The sequence below is a fragment of the Melanerpes formicivorus genome, unplaced genomic scaffold (genome assembly GCF_026170545.1).
Source record: "Melanerpes formicivorus ecotype bairdi unplaced genomic scaffold, bMelFor1.0.p_v2 SCAF_2, whole genome shotgun sequence".
Lineage (NCBI taxonomy): Eukaryota > Metazoa > Chordata > Aves > Piciformes > Picidae > Melanerpes > Melanerpes formicivorus.
In genome coordinates, this window is record NW_027142354.1 from 5,892,228 (window position 1) to 5,903,074 (window position 10,847).

The 10,847-nt window shown below is 39.5% G+C and overlaps 1 pseudogene; it reads left to right on the plus strand.

The window, feature by feature from the left end:
- Nucleotides 1-630: 630 nt before the first annotated feature.
- LOC137445457 (serine/threonine-protein kinase 17A pseudogene) lies at nt 631-1,560 on the plus strand (annotated as a pseudogene).
- The last annotated feature ends 9,287 nt before the right edge of the window (nt 1,561-10,847 follow it).

Here is a 10,847-nt window from a genome sequence, read left to right on the forward strand (position 1 = left end):
CAGGGTTGGAGAGGACCACAATAAGGTCTCCTTGGAGCCTTCTCTTCTCCACACTGAATAACCCCAACCTTTGCAGTCTGTGTCCATAGGAGAAGAGCTCCAGCCCTCTGATCATCCTCTTGGCCCTTCTCTGGTCATGTTCCAGCATGTCCAGATTGTTCATGTTATTACAGAACTTGATGCAGTACTCCAGGTGGGGTCTCACAGGAGTGGAGTAGAGGGGGGGGAAATCGCCTTCCTCAACCTACTGGCTACACTTCTCTTGATGCAGCCTAGGATATGATTTGCTTTCTGGGCTGCAAATGCATGCTGATAGGTCATGCTGAGCTTCTCGTCCACAAGTACCCCCAAGTCCCTTTCTTCAGGGCTTCTCTCAAGCCAGTCACCTTATTCAGATGAGACAAACAAATGTGATGTTTAAAATAAAGAGATACCATGAAAGCATTACACATGTCACTCCAGAAATCAAATTAAAAATAAACAACCCCCCCTCAACCACCTGAAGAAACAGTTTCTTCATAAGTTGGCTTTGTTACTATTTAGACCTGAAACAATGAATGCATCTATAAACTCATTGCTTGTTAACATGTCACCTATTAGGATGGGAATCCTGAATTCATTCACTCAAGGATGGGAATCCTTGAGCTCGCACAATGCAACCTTTGGGTCATTAACCTGCATGAAGTTTATGAGACTGCAACAGAGATGGTTTTATTCCTGTAATATGCTGCTGGAGGTGAAATCTTGGACCAGTGTGTGGCTGAAAGGGAGGAGGCCTTCAAAGAAAGAGATGTGAAATGACTCATGAAGCAGATCTTAGAAAGAGTTTCATTCTTGCACAGAAACAATGTGGTTCATTTTGACTTAAAGCCCCAAAATATTCTGCTAACCAGTAAGTATCCTCTGGGTGACACTAAGATAGTAGATTTTGGCCTTTCCAGGATAATGAAGAGCAGTGAGGAACTGAGAGAAATTATGGGAACTCCGGAATACGTAGCTCCTGAAATTCTGAGTTATGACCCAATCAGTACAGCAACTGACATGTGGAGCATTGGAGTCCTGGCATCTGTTATGCTAACAGGAATATCAGCTTTCTTAGGGGATGACAAACAAGAAACATTCTTAAACATATCTCAAATGAACATAAGTTACTATGGAGAAGACTTTGACCTCATATCAGAGTCTGCTGTGGATTTCATCAAAACTCTGCTGCTTAAGAAACCTGAGGACAGGGCAACTGCTGAAGAATGTCTTCAACACCCATGGTTAGAACAGAGTGACAATCCTGCTTACAGGGCCTGGAGTAAGAGCCCAGGAGAGGAGCCCAGTGATACCACTCAGAAAGATGCAGATTGTGCCTCTGAAAAATCAGTAGATGCTGAGAAGACTAAAGAGGAAGAATCAATAGTGACAGAAGAACTAATTGTAGTGGCTTCATATACTCTGGGACAATGTAGGCAGTCAGAAAAAGAGAAAGTAACAGAGCAGAAGGCCATTTCCAAGCGCTTTAAATTTGAGGAACCACTACTGCAAGAAATACCAGGAGAATTCATTTTCTGAACTGTGTGGAGCTTCACAGCTGTAACTGTAAATTTTTTTTCTGGCCTGTATTAGGAATAATGTGGCCAGCAGGAGCAGGGAAGTCATTGTGCCCCTGTACTCTGCATTGGTTAGGCTGCACCTTGAGTACTGTGTCCAGTTCTGGGCCCCTCAGTTTAAGAAGGACATCGAGACACTTGAATGTGTCCAGAGGACAAGAAGGCTGGTGAGAGGCCTTGAGCACAAGCCCTATGAGGAGAGCCTGAGGGAGCTGGGGTTGTTTAGCCTGGAAAAGAGGAGGCTCAGGGGAGATCTCATTGCTCTCCACAACTACCTGAAGGGTGTTTGTAGCCAGGATGGGGTTGGTGTCTTCTCCCAGACAACCAGCACCAGAACAAGGGGGCACAGTCTCAAGCTGCACCAGGGGAAGTTTAAGCTCGAAGTGAGGAGAAAGTTCTTCACCGAGAGAGTCATTCGTCATTGGAATGTGCTGCCCAGGGAGGTGGAGGAGTCACCATCCCTGGAAGTGTTCAAGAGGGGATTGGATGTGGCACTTGGTGCCATGGTCTAGTCCTGAGGTCTGTGGTGACAGGTTGGACTCAATGATCTTTGAGGTCTCTTCCAAACTTTGTGATACTGTGATAACAAATTATTTTTTCACCTCTAGTATGTCGTAAACACAGTGACTTGAAGTAATTCTGAAGTTAAGTGACAGTCTGACTGTGCAATGGTGTCTGACTGTGCAATGGTATCTGACTGTCCATGATCTCTAAATTAGTTATCCTGATAAGCAACCCAGACAGGTTTTGAGTCTAATCAGAAACAGAAAGGAAGAAATTTTAAAAGTATATTGCATAATTTTAAAAACCACTACAATTATTCTGTATTATATATGAAATGAAAAAGGCATCAGTTATGTCTGTAATCATTACATGATTTTGAAGGTTAATTGGTAATAAAATCTGAAATATCCAAGCTGTTCCAATCATAACTATTATATCATTTTTAGAATAAAGATCACATAACTATTGAACTATAACAGACCTCCCAGTTTTAATGAAATGTGTCTCAGGAGGTCTGTTAATCTCTTCTGGGCCATCTGTCCTATTTGAATCATGGAAGATAAAGACTTTTGGAATCAGGGAAAAAGTAGGGCAAAGCATTCTGGTACATATCTAACTTACTTACAAATATCCAGAAGTGACTGTTAAATAAGGATCGTTGAACAGGGCACATGAATGGCTAAAAGTGTGGCTAGAAGGCTTCAAAATCTATAATAAATCACATGGAATTTTACCAAAGCTTGCCTAAATTAGTCAAAAATGACCATGGTTGAAGTTTGCATTCTTCAAACTTTACCAGAAATTGCTTCCATCATCTTTATGCTATTTATTTCCTGCTCATTATAGGGTTTCAGTCCTGGTTTGAGCCACGAGCTACCCAGGGCAAAAGGACAGGAAGCATTTTACCCCAAAAGGGTTACTAAAAACACTCACACAGAATTGAAGGTTAAATGAAAAACAAACAAGCAAACAAAAATATTTACAAAAATACCCCAAAATACAAAAGATATAAGAGCAGAAGTAAAAAAAAAATAAACACAAATCAAAATCAATCTCAGCCCAGGCTTCACTAAGCAAAAACCTTCCCCTCAGTGAGACAGGCCTGCCAAGCCTTGATGCCCCCCACAAGCTAGCAGTAAGCTCACACTGCCCTACAAACCACAGAAATAAAAAGAGCCACATGTGCCAGGAGAGGCTGGAGAAAGAGGAAAAAATGGGCTGTGATGTCTGGTTATATAGAGACTGCAGGATGATGGGATGGAATAATAAATATTCCAATATCCTGTCCTTCCCCCTGGGCTGCCTAGCCCTTGAAGGACTTTTTATCTCTATGGTAGGACACTTAGTCCTCAACCTGTAACAGTTTTCCTTAAAGAAAAAAATAAAATATAAGGATATACTGAAAAGTGGTGAGGTAATTTGATGAGGCTGTTGGTCTCATTTGTTTTTAGCCTCTGCCAGGGAAAGCATTTCTGGTTGTTTTGTTTTGGGTTTGTTTGGTTTGGTTAACAAGGATTGTATAAAACAAAGATGGTATAAAACTTTTAAATAGCCACTAAAGAAAGCAGTAATATTTAACAGATCACAGAATTGTGATAATAAAACTTAATAAAGTCTAGCAACCGTGGGCAGCTAGGATTGTCCAGGTAGAACGAGCTGTTAAAACAGCAGCCATCTCCAAGTACTAGCAGGTACTAGAATTGCTCCAGAGATCTTGGCTCCACACCAGTGTTGCAGTGCCATGGCTGTGCTCTCCTCAGGGGTAATCTTCATGCTCCTCCTGTTTCCAATATCAGAATAGTTTGCTGTTGGTTTACCAGCCCACCCCTGGGAAGAAGAACACAGAGACTTCTCTTTAATTAGGTCTATGCATTTTGGAACAGTTCGAGAAATTTTAATGGCTTCCTAGATGCCTGTGGGGAACAGTACTTTTTCTCAGGTTCAGCTATTCAAAAAGGAGCAACCTTTTCAGGTTGCTGCCAGTGACAGTGAACTTAGACTGCTTTTAAGTGCATCATTTTAGATGCTGAATTTCAGACTTCGGTTTTCCTTATCTATGAAACCTCTGTGTCCAACAAAGCTAAAGCATTATCTTGCAGTGCCATAAAAAATGTGTAATTATATTTGGTTCAAAAGAATTCACAAAGGCAAAGCTGTATTAAAATTTATCCAGTAGCAGATATACTGATGGCAGAGCTCTCAATAGAAATTTCATGAAGCAGTATGTTTCACATCATCTAAATATCACAAATGTACAAGCAGACAATTAAAATAAAAGGGGAGGGGGAAATAAAAGACATATTTGGTATGTAAACACAAGGTGGTTTAGGGAAATATGGGTATATCTCATTTTTGGTTTTGGTTCTGAGGCTTATGAGAGGCCTTGGGCACAAGCCCTATGAGGAGAGGCTAAGGGAGCTGGGATTGTTTAGCCTGGAGTAGAGGAGGCTCAGGGGAGACCTTAATTCTGTCTACAACTACCTGAAGGGAGGTTGTATCCAGGTGGGGGTTGGTCTCTTCTCCAAGGCAACCAGCACCAGAACAAGAGGACACAGTCTCAAGAGGCACCAGGGGAAGTTTAGGCTCAAGGTGAGGAGAAAGTTCTTCACAGAGAGAGTTGTTAGCCATTGGAATGGGCTGCCCAGGGAGGTTGTGGAGTCACCACTCCTGGAGCTGTTCAAGAGGGGATTGATGCCATGGTCTAGTAGGCACGAGGTCTGTGGTGACAGGTTGGACTTGATGATCTTTGAGGTCTTTTCCAACCTTGTTGATTCTATGATTCTGTGAACACAACTAGTAATTAAGCATAAAGGGAGGATTCCTACTGATGAGAGGATGCTTTGATTAGAAGAAAAGGATTCCAAACACTGGAAAGTTCCAGGCATTTCACTCAATTACTGTAGCTTTTTGAGGTATCATTTATGAGCCAAAGCAATATAACAGACCTATTGTTTACTCTCATCTCATGGCAAATGAAAATATTCTCAAAGCAAACAACAATTTATTTATTTTTAATTGCATGTTGTAATTCTCATCTGCAGTGTGTTACATATCCACATGAAGTCAGCTAAATTGCCTCTCTTATGTCTTGTATACTGACAATAGACCTATGCTGATATGCATGCAAGAATTATTCACATTTTCCTCTTTTAAGTGATTTTACAGAGGTATACTTGTCATTCCTTAGTTTATTCCTATACTACTTATTTCCTTTTGCAAGTTTTGTTTTGTCTTTTGTTTTGTTTAAATTATGACTATGGCCTTGTTTTCCTATGACTCCATCATATGGAAGCTAATATGATTACCATTAGAACAGCCATACCTCTGGCCCCAAGAATGACATTAAAAGAAGGGAAGATAGAAGAGAAGCACTCTGTATGTTGTAATAATTCAGTAAGAGAACTGGAGGGCCACTCATGTGATAGACATCCCACCATGGTGAGGATTCACTTCTGTTCCACCTTCATTTGTTCCCTAGATGTGGTCACTACCTGCAGCCAGCAGAGACCTAGGCAATCTCCAGAGATATCAGTCAAGGAGCACTAGCCAAGACCTGATGATTCCATTTCTCTGTGTCCTTGCCTTAATAATTTTTTTCTATAGCTTAGAGATGAAAGGAAGCTATGGTATATTCCAGGGTCAATGGAGAGTGAATGACAATATTGAGGGCTGGGTTTTCAAATGTTTTTCTGAAAACAGTCAGTGCACTTTACTTCACCTAAGACTTATTTAAAGATGATCTGGTAGAAGCTGAGGCCTAGAATGAATCTTCTGTTGGTGTCAGCCTGTTCTGAATGCATCCTCATTCCTCAGGGCACCAGTGGTGCTGTCACCAGCAGTTGTCTGTTCTTATGCTGCTGCACTTCATGTCTTTAGGCAGGAAAGAAAGTGTCAATCTTTTTTAAGATGAAGATGACTGGATTCCTAAACAGGAGTGCCATGGGATAACATTTTTATTTGTCAAAATTTCATGATCATGGTATATTCTTTGCTTCTTTTGGAGTACCTGGACAAGGATGTATTTTTTTCAAGGACTACTGCACAGAATACTATTGTATTTAAAAGCTATAATGATTTCTGGACTCCTGTAAATAGTAGTACCACTCAACGGTAGGCAAGGAAGAGGTAGTGTCAAAGATATAAAATAATCTCAGTGAGTCTCCACATTGATGTACTGGGTGATGGACTGCATTTCATGTAGTCAGCTTCCAGATGATTCCAGTTTGCACCAAGTTTAGGTTTCAGGAAGAGATGTTGTCTTGCACGCAGCCTTGGTCAGCTCATTATGGAGAGGATGAATCAGTGCTTGCCCAGAGGAAAGCTGGCTAACTTCTGCTGATTGTGCTATGGGCTAGCACAAAGGGCTTCATAACTTCCAGTGGGTTCATCCTGTACCTGCAAGAAGATGGAGACAACAGACCTATGTTGAAAGATCAGTCTTCCAGGGTGCCTCCAGCTCTTACAAAGAACATATACTAGTCAAGAGCATTCCCAAACCTTTGTCAGGTTCCTACAGCCACCTGTAGGGAAGAGTTGATGTGATGCCAGTAAGTCTACTGAACTGTGTGTGCTGAGAGGCTATGAATACCAGCAGGTGGCTGTATGAATATGATGTGGTGTGTGAGAAACCTGAGATGTAAACACCTGTATGAGAACACTTAGCCCAAATACATAAAGACACTCTTTAAAGTCCTTTTTAGATTGCATTGTAGTTTATACTAAAAAGCCAATATTTTAATGGCACTTAAGTACCTGGTTTTTTTTGTTGTTGTTGTTTTGGGTTTTGTTTTGTTTTGTTTTTTTTTCCCTGTAGAACTTAGAATTCAGCACTCAGATACTTCAAAACAAAACCTCGCTTCAGTCCTTTCCTGGACTCTGGCTATATCATAGCTATTTAAGAGCTTTTCAGCTAATGGCTATATTATATACTATTTTAAGGATTAGGTGGAAAAGAACTTGTTTTTCTGTTGTCCTTTGCCTTAAAAGTCTGTCCTACCCTGAAAAATCTGTTGTCTGCATTCATATGTAAAACAGTTTACAATCATTTAAAGGAATAAGGTACTGTGACTGAAGAAGTCTGTAGTTTCCCCAGTTTGTGGTAACAAAGACACAGAGAACACATAATTTTGCATTTATGCACAAGAATAACAACATGGTAGCACAGAAAGCAAAATACTCCTCCTCTCTACTCCACAAAGAGAGCTGTAGAGCATCATAAAGCTCCAAGCTTCCCCAGAACTTCCACTTGGCTCTTTCCCTACCCTCCCTGAATCGCTGAGAGCTGTAAAATAATTTCAGTGGATCTCTGGCTGTCACTAGCCCTTTCGATACCTCCTCAGTGCTCATAACTACCTGAGTGATTAAAATCACCCCAAGGGAGTTAAAGCAGCAGTGAAAGAACTGTGTGATTACTGTGTACTTCAAAGTAGTTTAAACTGGATGCATAACAGATAAAAGAACTAACCCATAGATGCAGCAAAATTGTTCCAAATCAGGAGAACATGAATTTCAACTGTTCCACAAAAAAAGAAGCAAACCTGTGAACTGCACTAATTCTTATGAAGTCTTTCTTTTGCCATGCATGAAAATCAGCCAAGGCTATCTGAGTAATTTAAGATTATTTCCCTTCTCTTTTTTTTCCAGCTTCTCATGATCCCTTAACACAGAGACTCTGTAATCTGCCTTAAGGTAAGAAAAACTGTAAGATGTCTAGGTTTCCCTCTACATACAATCATTTTAACAATGCAAGATCTAATTTTACCTTTTTTTTTTTTTTTGCTGTCTGTGGTGAATTTTTTTCACACAGCTCTAGATGGCAGTGCTGATAAACAGCTAGTACATTCAGCAGGGACAGATTTTACATGGTGAATTGTTACAATTGATTTGGAGTCCTAACCTTTCCTCCGTTTACCCTGTTTCCCGCTCTACCACCTGCAGCCCTATAAACAGAAAAGACTTGCATGATGGAAGCCATCTGTACAGTAACTCATCTCATCAGAGTGCTGAAGAGCTGTTCTGCTCAAGTGTTATCAATGTCTTCCAACTCACTGTGTATTTTTCTTATTGCTAAAAACAATCCCAAGCATTCTCTTTGGCAGATTAGTAAGGAATTCAAGTAGCAGATGTTCAAATCACTTTTTTTTTTTCCTTTTTGTTTTTTTTTTCTTCCCCACATTGAATCTCCATAAGGGTACTAAGATCTGTTTCTAGGTCTTTGAGCTAAGTGTAGCAGTTCAATCATCTCTGCTCCATAGAGAATAACAATGATACAGGGAAATTACTGTGAATGTATTATATGAAAACCTATGTACATTTTAAAAACTGCATTTAACCTTCCTGAGAAGTGCCAGCAACAACTTACAGTGATGTTTATTCCTCTGTTTTCCCCACAAAGAATAAACATCATGTCATAGGAGATACCTGAAAAATTGCTTACAGTTTGCTGCTGAACAAATTTCCTTCAATCAAAATTCTACCTAATGTACTACAAAAGGAAACTTCTACCTGGCATTCCTCTGCATAAACACAAGTGTACAAAGGTGTCCCTTGAAGATATGACTCAAGTTGTCTGCTGAGATAAAATCTATTGGATTAGTTGAACTACAAATCTTTGTGATAACATACTTGTTCCCTTTCTTGCATATGTTGAGGAATACTTAGAGAGTTCTCATTCTAACTTGTTTCCAGAGTAAACAATTTCAGGTGCACACACATTAGTATAGTTCTGTTATTAAAACAAATAGCACCAGGAAATGCCAATCATTTTAATGGGATCTCCTACACCGGTATATGTTAACACAGTGTTGGAATATGTTTACTAGGACTTCCTCAGAAATTCCCAGTCATAATTTAGGTGTAAGAACTGAAAACCTCCCAGGAACCATTACTAATGGACAACTTGCACTTAGATAACCTGCTTTGGAGGCAGTGAAACTATGCAAACATGCACAAAAGTTTTTCTAAGTGAGCTAGCTTCTGTGCTCCAATGTAATTTTGGGCAGGTTTGATCTGTTGTTACAGAAAACCTGAATTTTCAGTGGTTTTCTTCTCCAAAGAAACACATCATTGCTTTTAGACCATAAGCTTCTGAACAGACATAGTACTGAAAAAAAAAGGAATAAATGAAAGCATTGGAACACATCCACTTACAGCATCTCAGCCACACATGCACAAAAGGATGCCTTGAAAAGATTCTGAATTTTTGCTTCAATCACCATGGAATTGATGTTCCTTGGTTGTTATTTGGTCATTGTAAAGCAAAACAGGTAGCTGTTTTGGTCAACCACAGTAAAATAATGAAATCAAACTGGATTTCATTATTAAGGCATACAGGTCCTCCAAGACACACATAAAACTAATTAAAAACACTGTGTTATGTGTTTGCTTTAATTAGGCATATGAGAAGGCCATATTAAATATCTTAAATGATGATAATTTTATCAGTTCCTTTGGCTGTTTTTCATGCTTTCCTAATCTGGTTTTATCAACTAAAGATTTTCTTCAATCAAGTTAATATTTCCTAGTCAGAAAGAATGCTCATTCCTTCTTTTTCTGCCCTTGTTGGCTAATGAGAATAATTGGTCCCCATCCTCTTATAACATTCCTTTATGTATTTGTAGTCAGTTATCATGGCTCCCTGGTGGTCATTATGTTTGGGTACTGAACATCTGCTCAAGAGTTTATTGATGCTGCAGATAGTACCAGATCTACTGGGAGTAATAGCACATTGCACTGTGTAGCCATTCTGGGAGCCCTACCTGCAGGAAGGTCACTTAGTAGTAAATCATAAACACCTACAAAAAGCAAAGTCCTTACCAGGAGCACAAAGAAGATATATATCTCTTCACATCTAGGTGACTTAAGCCTTTGCAAAGCCAGAGAAATGATTTATGAAAAGTATATCAAATTGCAACACTTATGTAAAAAATAAAAAACCAAAGGCTTTTTGGGTCTATATTTGATCATGATGTTTTCATGGCATCTCAAAGCATCACACAAAGCTTGATATTTATTCCCAGACATTTTGTTCTAAATTCCCATGAGGTTTTGACATTTCTGTACTACCTTCCATACTTGAGAAGAAAATATTACAAGCCTGACAGGTGTTGACAAGCAAAACATTCGTTAGTGAAGCATGGTATTAATTATAAAGTTTGTGTCCTTTGTTTTGATTCCTGCTTTGTTTCAAGGTAATTTCAGGTAAGACACACTTGCTTTTAGAGTCTAAAGGAAAAAAGAGGGGAAGTTTTGGGTAGGAATGTAAAAAAAATAAGAGGGCTTCAAGCTAAGAGAACATACTGATCTACAGATAATTTCTCTTTTATTTAATAATTAATGCCAGCTACACCAGCACGCTCAAATCCTCCACAGATAAGAAATAATTAAGTTAATGCCAATAAAAATGATATGTAATAATTCAGTCAGTGAGAATTTTTAAGTGGGAACACAGGGAACAAAACCAAAAGGAAATAGACCTTGGGTTTCATATGAAAGGCAGGAAAGTGAAAGACACATTCACACAGACGCAAATACTGTGGCACTTCAGGAGTTTTTTATCATCTGTTGTAATGATCCTTGTAACTGCCAGCAAAGTGATGACTTTGTAGTGGTACTCTTATTTTGCGCTTAATGGTTTTTACCTCTTTTTTCCTCAGTCCTCAGCGACATTCTGTGAACATGCTAATGATTAGACATTGTCGGGTAGTGATGGGACTAGGGGGAACAGAGCAGCACTAGAAATGGGTA